Source organism: Dreissena polymorpha, chromosome 7 (assembly GCF_020536995.1).
Source record: "Dreissena polymorpha isolate Duluth1 chromosome 7, UMN_Dpol_1.0, whole genome shotgun sequence".
Classification (NCBI taxonomy): Eukaryota; Metazoa; Mollusca; class Bivalvia; order Myida; family Dreissenidae; genus Dreissena; species Dreissena polymorpha.
This window is the reverse complement of record NC_068361.1, coordinates 7,303,770-7,323,322: the sequence shown is the minus strand read 5'-3', so window position 1 is coordinate 7,323,322 and position 19,553 is coordinate 7,303,770. Positions and strand designations below refer to the sequence as shown.

Here is a 19,553-nt window from a genome sequence, read left to right as displayed (position 1 = left end):
ATCTATATGACAATTCATGTATACAATTATTTACCTTTTAATATCGTTTAGATGAATCAGGTATGAAAATGTGCTGCATGACGTAGTCAAAGGCTAGACCACATGGCACTTAAATGTGTAACATGTTAGCATTGCTGTTTTTGTAAGTGAAATATGGTTCTAACGGATTTCTATTATGTTGTGATTTGAAATTTGTACTTTGTTTAACGATTGGTCAACTGTTGATGATCTTGTTTATGATGCTATAATAAATAGAATTAACAAATGCCCGGTTTGATCCGAAACTGAAGCCTTCTTGACGAAAACTATTTTACAAAATAATATTGATATACTTAGTAAAACCGTATTTGTTTATTAAAAGAAGCCTGATAAATAAATGGAAATCTGCATTCAGTAGAAATGTGTTCTGAAAATGTCCGTACTAGTATTGCCACATTTATATCCTATGTGTATGCAGGTGGTTTTGGTCGAGCAGTCAATGGCTCGACTATGTTTACGTAAAACTTGTGTTCGCCGTGGCATTATGGATAAGGTGTCCGCCTAGCGATCGGGACGTCACGGGTTCGATCCCTACTTGGGGAGCATTCTTTAGATCTGCTCCAAACACACCAAGTACTGGTTATAGGCCCAGGAAACGGACTCGATAACGTTTCTATTAGCCCGAGGCTTTCGGTGCAATCAAGCTAAAATAAATAGTTTTAAACCAAACTAAATTTGTGAATTGTAGTGAAATCAAAGTCTGAAATTGTTTCCCAGCGCCTGACTTAGAGCACATGCTTAAATCGGTAATTGACAGCTGCCCTGCTTGAACCAGGGGTAGGAGAGATAATGGACGTAGAGAAGAATTCATGACTGACCCCCAAAGAAATGATGTGGCTGGGCAGGGAGTTGTGGTCGAGCGCTGTACTAACTGAGCAAACCGGTCCATGTAAAGTGGATGGATACTTACTGATGACTCATAAACGAAGAAACTGCAGCGTCATTGTGTATGCTTTGTTTGCGTCGCGCTCGTTTTTCAACGATTCTTGTTTATTCGTGGCTTCCTCAGGTTTATGTAATCAATTTCCGTTCTGTTTTATTTAATGCGAAATATCATTCGAAGAATATTCAAACTGATTACTAAAATATCGAATGCAAACTGAAAATTTTATCCTCGGATTTTGTTCAGTCAACTGTAGCACTAGTGTACACAATTGTTACGAACGTCTGGTCGTTCTTTTTCTTATTAAGGGCTCTTTCCATAATTATCCCAGCCCTTTCCTTGAAGTTTAGTTCTTTAAGTTAAGTTACTGCAGCAATTCATCCCTCCTGTATCAGGCCGTAAGATTGAAAGTTAATGTTTTCCATCCGTATCTTCAAAAAGTCGACTAATCATTTTCTTTGTGAACGTTGTGAACCAAAAGTGTGGTCCAGTCGTTTTCTAAATTAAATAATACATACGCATTTCTAAACGACACCAATCTGTCGGCTGCGGTATTGAGGTGATCCTTTAGTGCCGCTCGTTGTTTCGCATTATCAAATTCTGGATTACAAGTACGAGACAACGAAACGAAGAAGCGAAATAACGTTGCGATAACACGTGATCACGCTGCAAGAACGCGAGATCACGCTAAAAGATAGTTTTATCGCGATTATCTCGTGTCTTCGTATTGTGTTATTCGCGTTCTCGTCCTTTCTTTTCAAAGGACGAACATGCGATAAAACGATGATAGATCACGATGTATATTGTGAAATTGCATTGTCGTTTCTTGATATCGCATCGCATTCTCACAACTTTTAATCGTGTTTTCGAGGTCTCGCCCTTGTGGTTCAAGAGTCGACAGCTGGTAAGCAAGATGCAAATTTGCGAGAATTAGATGCGATATCGCGAAATCACGATGCAATATTACGAGAACACGAGACTAGATTGGGAAACAGCGGTGCGATATCACGATCTTACTGTCGCGTCGTGCCTTCGTGATCTCGTGCTCGATCATAAGTCGAGACCACGAGACTAAGATATTTACATTGTAATCTCGCCTTCTGGTTGCATATGCGCATACAAATAAGATCGTTAATTGTATTTATTGCAAATATATTTTTTTGTATAGTTCAAACTATGTCTTCTAAAGATCATAAGTAATCATTTACTTTTAAATTAAACGTTTCCAATTCGACCGACATTTGACTGTAATTTTTTTTTAATTCGAAACATGCATTTCGGAGTTTGGCAAAGTGAAATGTTATTGATTCGGAAAAAGCATTATATTTAAACAACCGAAATAATATTCCGAGGCTAAGAACAAATGTTGAAAATATCGGTCGATTTTTTGGATAATCATTAAATCGGTAAAATAATACGGCGGCTCTATCCATTTGTCTATCGATAACATCGATACAATCGTATTATTATCATAGCGTTTAAAATACGTTGATTACTGCAACAGCCTGAATGGTCCAGTTGCAGTGAGTTGGTTTATGTTTCCTTCGGTCCCGGCCATGAATACCGGTCAGAGCAAATTTAATCACTTAATTTCTGACTTAAAAATTATGATATACTGTCGAAGTAATTTTACAAGTTTTTGGATTAAAATATATTTAATATCCTATTTAAAAAAACACGAATATATGTGAACAATCCTTTGATTGTTAGTAAGTCATTAATAGGACCAATTGCTTTACGCTCAACGAATGATGTGAACTATATTAGATCATACCATCAAGACCAAGTTTCCATTTTGGCATAAACTATGTTTAATGTATGAAGAAGAAAAGAGTGTACGACATATCAACGCTTATTAATTGTATTACTGTCATTCTATGTGTTTAACTGTTCAACTCTAAACCCACATGTATTACTAATTGTATACAGCAACATACACAGTTCAAACGATAACCATTCTCCTTGAAAACTGACCTACACAACAAACAAATACGAGAGATAATTCTGATCAATTAACATTCAGTATTTTCCATCCGAAGTCAAATTTAGCACTGTATACATGTGTTGCGTAGTAGCTTGCATATAGTAATAAAGAGCTTGTAAATTAGAAAATTTAACATATATTTGCATTTATTTTTTGTTTCTATCTGTTTCCTTGTCGATTACATTTTAATCAAAAGAAACTCGTGTGCGGGTAGTAATCAAACGGGGGTTTATCAGCGTCATCATAAGTAGCAGATTCAGCATCATCATCATCCGTATCATTCTCATCATCATCGACATACCATTTGCATATTTTTGTATGCTAAACAATCGATAATCTATATATTTCTCTGTTGATATATACAAATTTGGCAATAAACTATCAGGGAGCAATCGAGTATTATTTATTAAGACTTGTACATTGTGTTGTAACATTATATGTGCTATTTTAAATGGTATTTGCATGCTGCTTCAAAACTATGGAGTCATTCGCATATTTTGCCAGGTTGGTAAGGTCTGTTAAGCTATCAAGCGAGACTGCGCCATTTCCTCATGTTAATGCTTACAATAAAAACGTAAACATTCTTCCTCCAAAGTTTTGAGGAGCACATAATTCAAAGACTGGTTAGATCAATTGAATGGATCACTGCTTAAAATTTGTACTTCTTCTTTGTCACGGTCAATTAAAAAATGTTTCCCATTGTTTAGTAGAAATTTTGATAAAAAAGTTCGAATGCAATGCTCCATCAATCACTTTTACATTTAGTAATTGATATTTTATGCACCTGACATTTTGGTGTTGATTTTCTAGCGATTGCATGATACCGTTCGTTAGCCGGTTCGTATCGCAGATTACAAAATGCACTAAATTATTTAGCTACTTGAACCGTTTTTGCAGATTACGATTCCTAATAAAATCATGTTTCCATATCAAATTGTGTGACTGTCCTGGTGGTTATTTTGGAATTGTTATATTTTGTTGAGCGGAATACTTACATGGACTTCCAAACACTTATAAGCGATACTTGTATTATACATAAATGTGTTTTGACCAATTCTTTATTGCCAACTGACGGTCATTGTACAATTAAGTATTTTTTCAGCTTTCATTCACTTCATATAACATTAACATTCAAATAAGGTACTATGTGTTTGCAGATTTCAAAGATTTCAGCAAAAGGAAAATGTAGTTAAATAAAATCATAAAGCTAAACATTGTATAATAAACAGTACATTTAGTTGCATATATTGTGTACTGTGTAGGTCCTTTTTAAATATAACTTTTAACAAATAACACTTACCATCGTTATATTTATGAAGGACGATTTGTAGATCATATGTTTCAATTCAGGGAATTGTCTCAACAATCGAGGAGAGCTGCGAGTGTTCTCATTAAAAAGGAAGATTTTAGGCGGCTGTCCTATTAATAATCTTAGATCTAGTGCAAGTAAATGATGTCTGAAGCACATACTCATCTTAACAATACCATCATACAATTATTTTCCAAGTATAAATGTATTACTCTTTGAAACCAATTGTTTAGTTAAAGAGAGCTTTTGGAAGATTTAAGATGTACACTCATGGTCGAAACGCAGTTTGGAACACTCAAAGCAAAATACAAATAATTTAAGAAGAATACCGATCCAAGTACCAAAGCTTTTAAATCAATACAGCCACTTACAAAGCTTAAGTACTAGGATCGGTGTTGTTTTAACACCCATCCCTCCTCCACACTATACTTGGCTTCATTTGCACACATATTATGAATGTATTAAGTAATTAGGAGACGTACTGCAAGTTACATGTTATAAAATGTGTTAATTTTAATGTCAATCCGAGTTTAACCCGAATCGAGGTTTTATACAACAAAATAATGCTCGCTATAAAGCTCTTTTCGTGGCAAGAATATTGTTTTTGATATCTTATTAGATCAATAACTTCCTACCTTATTGTTACCTTGACATTGAACTGATACTTAACAAATGACTTTTGGGCCAGACTATGATGTCACATACCACGTGACAATAGTCTTATTTTTTAATAATGAGGAATAAAAAGGAGTCCGTGTCAACCGTTTTGGTGGTATTTGCAACGATTTGTGATAAACATTCAGTTGGTGATATCTCGTATTTGAGGCTACACTATTACTACAGTCACTTTGGCAAATGTATTGCTGAAAACTAATTGTCACTGTTTATGCATATGGGGTTAAGTGATTTAGGAGGCGAACTGCGAGTTACCTGTCATTGCATTTGTTCATTTTAAGATCCATCCGAGTTAAACCCGCATCGACATGTTTTATACAACTCAATAACACTCTCTTTAAAGCTTTTTTGCGCAATTATGTTGTTTTTGATATCTTATTAGACCAACAACCTCCGATTTTATTGTTACCTTGACATTGAACTGATACTTCACACATGTCTTTTAGGCCGTACTGTGATGTCACGTACCAAGTGACAATAGTCTTATACTTGATACTACTGTTTTACATAGTGTACCATTTATATTACATACATAGGTTAAATGGTAGTTGATCTATCAATACACTATGTTACCAACAAGACAATGGAATCAACACATACTCATTCTCAACTTAACGTAACTGTCATTACTAACTTATATACTCAACAGCTCCCTCCCTCCCTCCCTCCCACCCTCCTCCCTCCCTCCCTCCCTCCCTCCCCACTCATACAACTCTTATTTACACAATCACACTCATTCAGTCACGGAATACATGTACTTTGTTTTACCATGAATGTGTTCTTTGTATTATATTGGATTTTTATAGTCTCTTATAAAAACGAATTTCTTAATGTTTGACTGATGTGCCCAACGCATCATAAAGTATAATTAAATGTTGTTGTTGCGTTTCAGATTCATCAGCAATATCGTCGTCAATTTTATCTGTCGTCATTGTTATCTAAATAATGGTAATGATAAGGATGATGATAATGATGATGCTTATGAGGATGATTTTTGAGATGATTACGATGATGATGATGACGATGATCACGATGATGATGATCACGATGATGATGATGATGATGATGATGATGATGATGATGATGATGATGATGATGATGATGATGATGATGATGATGATGATGATGATGATGATGATGACCATGATGATGATGATGATGATGATGATGATGATGATGATGATGATGATGATGATGATGATGATGATGATGATGATGATGATGATGATGATGATGATGATAATGATAATAATAATACTGATGATGATGATGATGATGATGATGATGATGATGATGATGATGATGATGATGATGATGATGATGATGATGATGATTATATTGCATTTTAGCCACTCGTACTTAGGAGTATTGAAGACTTGATTAGGTTTTTACTTACTTGCATTTTATTTCTTCTTAGTTTTTGGAGGAATTTCGGAAAAAAATGAGCAAATGCAATTGTCATTCAATGATCGTTGTGTCAGCTAATTAAACGTTTTGATTTATATTCAATGCACCATACATTCTTGGGAGATTGTTAAGTAGTTTTATGATTGCGTCTGTTAACCGGTTCGTCTATAACTGACGTCATGGACTAACTATTTCAGATCCTCGAGCAGTTTTGTTCAAAGCTGTATTAGCAGTGCATGTATCCGAGAAAACATTTTCTTTAATATATTTCAAAGTGAGCAAAAAGCTGTATTAGCAGTGCATGTATCCGAGAAAACATTTTCTTTAATATATTTCAAAGTGAGCAACCACTTTATTATTAAAATGTAAATAGTCAATCTTTATGAAAAGAAATACTTCATTAGGATATTTGTGACAGTGGCGATGATTTCTGTAAGAAAACAATGCTGTACGAACGAAATTTCATGCCTGATTATTATTAAATTTATTAAAACTTATAGTTTAGAATGCTAGTATTGTCTCTTTAAAATACCACCATCGATAAGGATTAATGTTCTTCGGGTTGCATAAGGACATTTTGCAAAGATCCTCTATACCGCGAAATAAATATGCACTGCATAACCTGTTTGAGAAATGTGATTGTTCTTCTTTGCAAAGATTTTTTTTTGACAACTGGTCAACTAGTCTATTGTTAATGAGAATTGTTAACTTGAAACTAAGTGATGTCTTAAGTAGATACACAACTAAACAATACCATTAATTTGAGTATGTACTTGAAAAACTTTAATACAAAGACAATCCGTTTCTGCCTAAGAGTTTGTTTAAGAGGATTCAGTGATTACACTTATCTTTAATTATTGTGATACACTTTTGAACACTTCGAAACAATCCCAACAAGATTTTAAAAAGTTCTTATGATTGACCTTGACATTTGTAATAATATATTTATACAGTTATATATCGAACGTAAAATAGCTAAATGTAACTGTTTCTTTTAATGGTATCAACTTAGAAGTTTGATTTGTTATCATACTAAAACGTTATATAAATCTTCATAAGTATGTTTTGAGTCTCAAACCTTTTAGCTCACCGAACCACAAAGTGCTAATTAATAGGGAATTTCGTCGCCTGTCTGTCTGCATATGCGCTTGTGCTTTTGTTAATGTTTTTCTTCTCACTACCCCTCCTCCTGTACTGGTTGAGAGTATTTTTTATATTAAATTCTACGCCATTAACTTTGGGTGACCCTCTTTCAGTTAACAAATTGTTACGGCCCATTGTATATGCATGTCACCGGAACTAAAAATTGTTCTTAGTACTGAAAACGTTAACCACTTTTCATCAGAAACAAAAAGGGCACGGATTACATATTTGGTGTGTTTTATCGTTTTGAGGTTGTCTATTGAGTTTTACATATCATGTCCCTAGCGTAAAATCTAGCTGTTACATTTCATGTCCCTTGCGTCAAAACTAGCTGAACTCCAAGGGTCAAATGATTCATATACATATAGACTTGTATAGTAGATCCGGAAAAATAACCTATGAAACAGTAAGTGTAAATAGTTTACTAGTTGATGTGAAACATTGTATTGTGGTATTCTATATATTGTGTTTAAATAATCACCCTTAGGGTCACAATTTGCTCCTCCAACGTTTTCTTACTGTCCTGGTATGTATTAAGAGCAAAACAATTATATATGCAACCACAAGAGATGTTTTCTAATTGGCATGCAATATTTAATCGTGGTCTTCGATATTAAGTTTGTTATTAATGTTTGTATTTGCATGACAACGAGGTACATTTGTATAAGTCTGAATAAACTGTCTTTCTGTCTGTCTGTCTGTCGGTCGGTCCGTCCGTCAGTCTGTTTGTTCAGTTTGTTCAATTTACACAATGTGTTCAATATTCAATTGCATGTAGCGGAAACTAAAGTTAGTGATTTATAAACGTGCCTGTTGAGCCCGTTCGTCGATATCTCAATATAATTGTCACAATAGTTGAGTGTTTGTTACTTCTAAAGTCTGCCTTATATTTAACACACGTTATCGTAAGCGCCAGATTTTGAAATAAAAGTTAACCATGAGGAGACATCGGATAGCGTGTTATAAACATCTACTTCGTGGATTTTTAACAGTACTGTTACTGTATCACAAATATTCACCAAATATTCAAATGTCGTGACTCAAATGTTCACCATATAGAGTGGTCATGTAGCATGCACGACTCATGTCTCTATGTTGAAGGTCAATGTCGCACTTAGAGATTGTGTGTAAAGCGTATCTAGGTCAAATTGCAGGTTGTTAAACATGTCAGCATTTTTTAATGGTATTGTGACATGTTGACAACGGTCATCTAATCCCCCCCGACTGAAGCACGCATTCTTTTTTACCCTATGCCATTGCTTACACAGAAGTGTATACATATTTGTTACAATTTTGTTAAGAAATATTTACCTTCAAGCGATTATATTTAAACTTCACATGTGACATCACCATGACATGCCAATTTGCAAGACACATTTTTTCATTTATACACAGGTTAAACACAAATGCTTGAGCTACTTGCCTTTGATCATTGCTTACAAAGCATAGTCTTAACAATGTTCTTAGTTTGTGGATCGAACTTTTACAGCTAGTCTCAATCGTGTTACTTAAAATTTCAAATAGTTCCTTTCTCATCATAATATTCGAAATATATTTACTCAGCCGACGTAATCAAGACAAGAACGTAATGATAATGGCTTACTTCTATTGTAAACAGTGCGAACGGTTTTATTGTGGAAATATTGTTGATACGCTTGGCCAGTTGTTTGCTTAACATACGGCTAAAGGAAGGGAGGATGATAGAAAAGGGCCAATTTTCAAATGATTACTTCTTACACCTTTTAAGTATGCAGAACAAATTATGATGTAACAACGTTTAGACGTAAAATAACTGGGCTACACACTGAAGGGCAATACTTGTTAGAAATTACTTAAATTTGAACATCCATTCGCTAAAAATAAGTATTTATTGATGATTTGGCGGATGAGTTTTTCTGCAACATAACGAGCCAAATTTTTCGGCTTAAATGCATCAAAATTATGAAAACTTAAATTATATTATAAACACAACTTTTGGATATCCGCTCCGACAATTGTTTAAAACCAATATGCAACAATATAACTGAATACGTCTGTGCACACATTTAACATCCACGTGGACGATTTATATAATGCATACTTGTCCATAAAGATAATTGTATGCGCAAACGACAACACTTATATGTTCCCAATACTTCAATATGTATTATTTATGCCGAGTTTTCTTAAAGATAGTATTTCATAATTTCATCATATCTACGAAGAATACAAAATTTAATCTGGAATGAATTAGTATAACCAGAGCAGAACAAGTTTTTTCAGACGGACGGAGAGATCTGTTTTTTGTCATAAAATAAGATTAACATACATGTATTTTTGATTTCATGTTAGCAAACATCCATTAACTAATAATGCCTTTTCAGTAAACATCGAAAACAGTGAAAGATAAACAACTTAAGATTCGTTTGTGGGGACATTTATCCAGGACTTACACCAGCTTCTGAAATGATTCACACTATCATTAAGGTTTTGAGACGTTTATTCAAGATCAAGAAAGTCAAAAGCACATGTAAGCGTACAATGTTGACAAAGTAGATATGGTTATACAAAGAAATAATACGCTTAATTGCAAAAATACAAACATTCATAATTTTGTATGTTTTTCCAAACAACGTACGCACGTGCGTATTTGCGTATGCCAAGCTACGCCCCTGATAGTTGCTACCTAGTTTACGGGCAAATCTTATTTGATAACAATGTATTGTAATTAATCAATAAATATCAAGACAGTATTGTTTCCACGAACATAATCTTTCAAAAATAAGTATTGCAGCCGAAAAAATCTTAATCATTTCTTGATTAATCAAAAGGCTTTGTTTGTCCTCCAAGCTTCTTATATCATAAACTCGTGTGATTTTATTTTAACCTCAAGACATCGAAGCTGGTGAAGTGGATATGTTGTCTTCCTATCGACTGTGAAGCCTTTGGTTTGATCTCCAATATGGGAGTGCTCTTCAGAGTTACTCTAAAGATATCAAGATCTGGTTGTACCCACGGAACGGACTCCAGACAGTCGTAATTAGCCTTACCCATTCTATGAATGCAACTAAATTAACAATGTTTTAACTTAAGATCTCTTAAGCTGTTGTTTATAAAATGAACGGATTTATCATAATCCAAACAACGTGTTGCATTTCAAATCAATTCTGATTGCAATAATTAAATATATAACAGCGATTGTTTCACTTCTTTATAAATACCAGTAAACGGCATTTCCCCAATAGGGGAAACAATACAAATTTCCCAATTGATGTAAGAAAAAAAATCCCAAAACTAAGAAACGTTTTGTTATTTATTTTTTTGAAAATATTGCGTTATGGGCAACAGTATGTAGTTGTGTGTTACCACCAGCACCTTGCTCCAAGATTGCTAATGGAGCGCATCGAGTTAACGCCTAACGACAAACGAACTCACTATTGATTTGCCAATGCAGTCGGACATGTGCGAATTTACATTAATATGCACACATGTTACATACGCATATCAAAGATGGTGGAAAATAGAGAAAATAAATTACGTATCTCTGCAAAAATGATAAATTAATGTGGGGCATCACATAATAAGTATCCGGTTGACCATCAACAACGGAGAATACGTTTGAGATACAGAAAGCAAACATTAATTAGAAAGTTACACCATGTATGTTGGTCGAGGAAAAAAAGTGTTTGTAAAAATCTTTTTTAATCTTCTCCCAAAGAATAAACATTATATAAGATTAAAGTTCAAGCATTGAAAAAGACAAATAGTTTTTGATTCATACATTAGTTGATTTGGGTCTAATTAGCTTCATATGTATGTTCTGCGCAATTATGGCTGTCATTTTCCATTATTTACTTTAATGCCGTGTAAGTATAATGGGGAATATTAAAAAGTAAACACATTGCATGTATTTATTAAACTCAGTTGAATACATAAATAATCCTAAAGTATGTATTTTGACTTTGGGATTTTGCTTTAAGTATACTACAAATACACCGGTATATTGCACAGACATGTGTTTTGCTTGATGCGTACTTAATAAAGATACTTTAATATTGTAAAGTCCCAAAGGAAAACTGTAAATGCATATTTTAACCGAAAAAGGCATTTGCAACAAATTTTTAATTGGTTTCCCGATATGAAGATTCCACAACACGAATTTTAACAATTTAAGAGTTTTTCTTTATTTTTTCCAAATTGTAGTAGTCACGATACTTTTTCTAATTGGGCAAAGTATATCTCTGTGTAAGGCTGCATTTGCTCTGATATCATTAAGTCTTTGAAATACAGTACTGTTTTCTCGATTAGCCACATAAATTTACAATTTGTAAAAAACATACACACACCTATATTTGAAACATTTCTTGATGCAATTGTTCATGATTATTGAGTGATTGATTGTGTTGTTTATTACAAAAATACTGTTCAATAAGTCGATAATAATCGTTTACCTCTGTGTATTATCAGATGATGTACACATCTTTTATTCGTCAGCCAGAAAAACAAGGTCCGCGAGCAGCAGGAATGGAACTGAAGCCAGGTAGAAGTGACTGTGTCGGGATAATTATCAAGTCAATAATTACAAGCCAATTAATTTCATATAAGACGACATTGATATCAGCAACAGCCACAGCTTCAGCGGCATGTTGGAGCCAAATCACAGATTGCATGCTCAACTTAGCTCAAATATCTTATACATGTGCTATTGTGATCAGTCGTTGTCCGAACAAAAAATAACATATGTGTTCTTTCCTAACCCACTTAAGGAATAAATCCAAATTTGATACGGTGTGTTGTATTTTTTTTAACGTTGTGTTCTTAGACAATAACTCATTGCAGTGAATATAAACTTGGTCTAAGCAATTATACAGCCGTTACCAATCCTCTTTAAGCATGTTGTTCATCACTTGTATCAACTCGAGTCAAATTATTTTGAATGAGTAATTCCATAAATTTCAAAAATGTTGTTTGTAACATTTAAGCATTTGTATAAGATTTAAATGTCTTTAGTACTAAAAAATTATTCAGTATGTATGGCAGTTTCATAAATACATTAAATTCTTCCTGAAGAAGGCGATGGAAAACCTCGACTTATGTTTTAATGTCTGGGCAAACAGAGAAATTTGATACAATTTTTTAAGTTGGAGCAATCTATATCTGATCAGGCTTTAATATATTAATATATTAATACACTGTGTGCTGTCTAAAAATAGCAACACAGATTTCTGGAGATTTAACCAGACTTAACAATATCAGGGGGAGGGGGAGGCTGTAAACTAGCAAAGGAACCTATTTCATGGAAAATGTAACGAATGCTTTATTTTAATGTGTTTATTATTAACATTCAATAAACAAAACATATTGGACGTGACTGTATTTACAAGAACATGTAAACATGAAACAGAGTTGAAATATACTTTAACATATTTGGGTATATTTATTAGAAAAAGGTCCATATATTTTTAAAAGTGTGTGGCATAGAAATATAAGAGGGACCTTATATTTCAAACGGTTTAGGCATACAAATGGCAGGGACCCCTTCCAATTAGTATTTATATATTATTACATACAGACAATATCTTTTCTCATGTTAAAACGTATAAGAAAGTGTGTATTAAAGAGCTCGTTAAAGAGGAAAACATGATTTTTGTCCCTTTCGTGTGTTTGAATTACACTTTGAAAAGTATTTTAAGGTCATTTAACAACTCAACCTAAAATGGCGAAAATGTTAAACATGAAAGTACCTTTCTTAATACTTGTTAGTTGAATAATAATATCACTACCCATGCTTAGATATATCACTTGGAAAATATGACAAATATGAATTGGAACAACTCAATTCGCAGATTTTAAAATTATTGTTTTTCGACAGAGCTAGCAGACCCGTGTCTTGCTATCTAATGCCGGACTTAGAGTATCACCTTCACTAGGATTTCAGTGTCAATAAAAACGGCAGTAACACACTCATCGTAAAACTTGATAAATACATTCACACAACTTGTATTGTTATGATTTCTTGGCATAATTCTTGCGTGATTATTATGCTGTTGTTTTTCAAAAACATGGCTGCAAGGCGATTGGGCAGATTTTTTGGTGTACAACACTGCTCAAAATGCTTTAATTCCCTGAAGTATTCGATGAGTGCCATATGACATTTGGCGCTCTAGTTTGTTTTCTTTTATACCTTAACGGCTTATCAGGCATTGGTTTTGATAAAAACAAAATCGGGTTTTATTTGAACATGACTTCCCACTGCTGATTTTAAATCATGACCATTTTTTAGTTGGAACTTCATTTGATTCTGGAATTGAATTTTAACAAAAGAACATAATTGTGTACGCGCATCGTTTATCGCATCTGCCACTTGTGATTACACATGAAACACTACAACAGAAACATATATGATAAAATAAGTACCACTCCGATCACATTGTATATTATATATACATAGTTGTTCACATTAAATTATAAAATTGACATTGTATCGAAAAATGTGTCGTTTAAAGGATAGTGGCCAATTACTGACTTTACAATACTGATGTATTTATCCTATCTTAAACATATTTCTTCAGCAAAGCATGCTGTCCCATCATGTTTTGTTTAATATCAATGCTAAACAAAGTTCGTCTTCGAACCGAATTTCGGAAACAAGAACCTACCAGCTCACATTGAAATTCTTAAAATAGGTGCCCATATAAATAATTATTTATCTTCAACATGATCTGACAGTGATGGGAAACTATTTGAGCTTAATTACATTTTACATGAATTTCATGAAGTCAGACAAGAGCCTCTTATTCACAAAACACATGCACTCTGTATTAAGTGGTATATCAAGCAATCCACTTTCTTAGAAATCGCTGTCAACAATTATGTGTAATAACCCTTTTGTTTTACTGTAGCTGTCCTATCCATAGGTTTTGACCTAGTTTTTTGCAGTTATTGTATGCAGCGAGAACATTGATTGCCGATATATTTGATAACGACTCAAAACTTAGGTTTCGAATTTATATTTAACTAATGGATGGATCTCTCTCAAGCGTTCACAGTTCAATGGCCCTAATATGTAGATGATCATTAAAAAATCGGCTTAGTTATGATCCATTGTCTGTTTTAAGCTCAACTTAGCACGAAGTGCGATGAGCTATGGTGGAAATTGGCCCAACGGTGTCGTGTGTCGTCAGTCGTCAGTTGTGGGAGGTCATTCGTCAACATTTTGCTGTAAAAGACATCTCCTCCTCAACCGCTTAGCGCAATAGCACAAAATATCACATATTTAATATTTGTTATTTAACATCATTTGGGGGTCCTTAATAATATATTGTTTATATTTTACCGATGGGGTCAAAACTGGCCATGCCCCATGGATGACATAATTTATAAATATTTACATAGTGAAAATTGTCCAATACTCTTGAATTATGTAGACTTATTTACTAAGAACTTAACATCACAGATCCTTGATATTTGGTAAAAAACATTAGATATAAGTCCAGTTCACTTTTTTCAAATATTGCCCCTCGGACCTGACCACATCCCTAGGTATGACCGGTTTTATATAAACTTATTTAGAAAAAATCTCCTTCTGTGAAACACCAAGACTCAGAGGTTTGATATTTGGTACGAAACATCAGATAAATTTTCCTGCTTAAAGTTCTATAATACTTAGAACTTACTTTTAATACTTAGAATACGAGATATTTCTTGAGATATGTATAGCACTGCTGTTTTTATGCTTTCAAAAATATTCAAATATTCATAATAAAACATATGCGGCATTTCCCGTTACTGAAAGCCCTTTACGCGTAAAGAGGCCATTTCCGCTATTCAGTCTTACCGATTTATGCGGGAAGTAGCCATGTTCGCATTTTAGTAATATAAGTTTATAAGTCCCCATCATGCAAATTATGGAATTTATATGAGTCGCGTTCTGAGAAAACTGGGCGTAATGCATGGCATAAAGTGTCGTCCCAGATTAGCCTGTGCAATCCGCACAGGCTAATCAAGGACGACACTTTCCGCTTTTATGGTATTTGTTGTTTCAAGTAAGTGCCCACTTACCAAAAATAAAGTAAAGAAGGAAAGTATCGTCCCTGATTAGCCTCTGCGGACTGCAAAGGCTAATCTGAGATGACACTTTACGCACATGTATTAAGCCCAGTTTTCTCAGAACGCGGCTCATATATGAACGATTTAAATCAAACATATGGAATTATTGCACACAAATATGAAAGTTTAGAACACACACATATTTAGAAATATCAAATTATACAACGTATATTTTTATACCATACATACATGGGATTATACAATATATATATATGACTTTATACAACATATGCATACAATTATACAACAAAATGGTGGACATTATAAATATATATATATATATATATATATATATATATATATATATATATATATATATATATATATATATACCACATAAAAATGGAAGCATTTAATTTTGCAACGTTTAACACGCCATACTGATGATCAAGATTTATTTTACATGTTATATTAAAGCTAGGTTTTATTCAGTCTATACAAACTTTCAGTTGAACATTTTATATGATCTTTTTAAGAAACCTTTAAAAACATTTTAACCTTCCGACTGGAGGAGTATGTTATGTAGTTATTGTTTAAGTGGTTCAATACAGAGGAATGTATGACACTTTAACAACTAATTTATTAATAGGATTGTTCTCCTTAGCAAGAAATACTTTTGGCTGACTAGAATATTCATACTGAGAAATGTTTATCTGACACCTAGTGATTTCTGAAGGATACACTCAAAATGACAATACCAGTATTATTACTATACTAAGAATTGTGTTTCTATGAAAACCTATCAATAATCGAGGAGTGTTTTCCGGAAGATTCAATTCGTACACTTATTAGACAATATGAAACAATCCCAACAAAATGATTTGCAAAGTAGTTGTAATTGACTGATATTTGAGTCATAAACGATAGTGTTTTAGGATACATCAATGTTCGTAATTATCTTTTACCCAACTTTCATATTATAGCACTTGAATATCACTGCATACACAATTGTAATCATATTTTTCAAGCTTGTAATAATTTCCACTTTGCCTTATAATATTAACTTGCATTAAGATGCATTGTTTGGTCCAAATTATAAAACTGGATTTTATGGATGTATGCTGCAGTTTTAGAAAACATTTTGTTATACCTAGAATTTGATAATTGTTGGTATTTAGCTTGAACCAACTGTCATGGATAGAAAAATGGAATAAAAATCATAGGGTGTCAGTGTTCGCACTCGAACAACAAGCCTTTTTTAGCTTAACAGCAGTTCAAGAATATGTTACTTACAATAAAACTTGAGTACATATTGAGAAAACTGTTTAAAACAGCCTATAATTTTCTCAAAATGTATTATACAGATTTACTTTGACAGCAATTTGTTTTAAACAAGAATCGACTGATTATTTTTTTAACAAAAACAAAAACAACAGAAGTTCACATTTGAAAAATAATAAAAATATAAATAATTTTATTTTTACATGACTTTCCATACCTAGATTTTGCCCAAATTAACCCAAATGTTTTATAAGTTAAAACTTAATACAACAATGCAAAGACACAAATAGGCCACCAGTGTCGGTTGTTTACAACTGCAATGAAACTTGATGAAGTAAAATAGTATTTAAATAATAGTGGAAACAATCCACACGGTACCGGTCAAAAAACATATAAGTACATTTATTTTGTGTGTCAGTGCAAACGTATATTTAAATTTAAACACAAGTAATGTGTAGCGAGAGCAGTAAAAGTAGGCCAATACAGCATGCAACTAAAAACTAAATGTATACAATACATTTAAAGCGGCATATCGACGATATTAATAGTATTTATTGTCATGATTGACCAATTTATTGCTGCTTGTTAATGTAGAAGAAGATTTAAATTTAAATGGAAACACAAATTATTTGTAGCAAGATCAAGAAAACAAAGTTTATTTGGAAATTTAGCACAAAATCAAAACACGATGACCATAATACATTGAAAGGGGCATTTCAATAATATCATTTGCCATTCTCGATTTGACTTGGCAAATGTTGCAAAAGTAGATTGAATATAATTAGAAAACACATAATTAATAATGTGTGTCGAGGACATTACAAGTAGGTTTATTAAGTATTCAACTAAAAACAAGACGTATACAATACACTTAAAGGGGCATATCAACGGTATTAATTGCGATTCTTGACATGACTATACCAATTCACGGCATTCCATTGTTATGCATAAATGTATACTTCAGTAGTATGTGTACGATAAAAATATAATCCAACACAAGTATTGTAGGTAACGTTTACATATTACAACACACGTTTGCATGTGAATAGAGATACTACAGAAGGCAATCATAACGTATAGTAAACAATCATTCGCTACCTACATGAGTTTAGTTATCTATAATGAGTTTTTGAAATTATAATCATCCATTACTTATCGATACGGCACTGTTATGTTTTAATACTGAAATCAGTATTTTGTTTTTAAATCTATAATGACCCTTATTTTTTAAAGTACATTTTAAGGACATGCGCGGTAGTTTTAATTATGTTTCATTTCATATAGCATAATGTTTGCTAGATCCCTCTTTTGCTGATATAAAAATGAAATAAAAATCGAGGGTAACCGTTATTATTTTTTATTCTATGTAGTGAATGATCTCAAACAACACTATATAAAAGTGGAAATCTTTAGTTGTTGTTTAATTTTTTTATAAAAGTGTTCCGATGTTTTTATAAGCATAACATGAAATGTACAAAACGATTTTTATTATAGTTTATATAAACCAAATATATTCTGATGACATGTTTCAAACATATGATCTTTCAGTAACAAATTGCTATCCGAAGGAAAGCTAACCGTTTAAACAAGTCTTACTTGCAAAACAAACATTTCAGTTATGAGGTGGTATTGACTGTTTTTCCTGTAATGCGAATCATGCTTGCCGTTACAATCACGCGATAAAAAAGGTTTGTGAAGTCGTTGGGATGATGATCGACTCTTATTGTGTAATTTAGGGGCTACACATTGTTGAACCATTTTTTTCTTTGCTTCATTATTCTTTACTTCTCGGTATTGTTCCTTTATTGAATATACATCCCGTTTTCATCCGACTATTCGACAAAGCATACACTATTGCGCAAACGGTATACAGTCAAACAAATTTTCGTAAAACTTAACTGCCGCTTACGTCCAAAATAGGTTTACAATTCAACTGCAATTAGAAGTATCGTTATAAATGTATCATACATTATTTCTCATCTCAAAGCTCTGGCTATACATTTGAATGAGAGTAGTGCTTTAGGGCCATCAAGGCTCACTGGTTAACACTAAATAAAAATACAGTCCTCAGTTAAAACTGTAAGTTTTTATACAACGATTAAATCATCGTTTGTACCAGTAGAAATTTGCTCTGGATGGAAGGTGCGTTTAGGATCATTCAATGTTTCATATTAAGACCCTTGATTAAACAAATGATCATATCGTGTGGGTCTCATGGTTTCGATACACTTTTATATATCAAAATAGCATTCAACATGATGCCCTTCAAACTGCATGGAAAATAAGTTTTCCCTATGAAGGTTTACCGATAACGTTGTTCAAATTATTCTAAACTATCTACACCCGAGGGATCACACTCTTTTACAGACTAAAATAACAAATTGATATTAAATATCTTCGCTGAAATAGCTTGGTCCGACGGTTTTTAGTTCTTCTCTTTCGAAGGACTAAGGTTATGGGTGTGCATTGCAAGTCAGTCTGCTCTTAAGTACGCTAGGAACGATAACCACCTTAGCTACGCTAGGAACGATAATCTGCCTGTTTATACTCTACCACTGGTACACTGCAGACAGCAGTGTGTGTATTTAAATGATATGTGTTTAACAGCTTGTGAGACGACATTAGTAAGTTTGTCATTGAAATCTGAACATATTGGCTGCTTTCAGGGAAAACAGGGCTTAAGGCATGTCAAATTAGTGGTGTCCCAAATTAGCCTGTGCACACTGATAAGCCTGCGCAATGCACACAAGAAAATCAAGGAGGACACTTTCTGATTTAATGGCGTTTTTTGTTTAAAGAGAGTC

The 19,553-nt window shown here is 33.2% G+C and overlaps 1 protein-coding gene across 1 annotated transcript in view; it reads left to right on the top strand.

Annotated features, from left to right (window-relative positions):
• The window catches only part of LOC127838358 (uncharacterized), a 372,916-nt gene that overhangs the window by 302,133 nt on the left and 51,230 nt on the right, over positions 1 to 19,553 (top strand). The gene's annotated exons all lie outside the window — the stretch shown is intronic.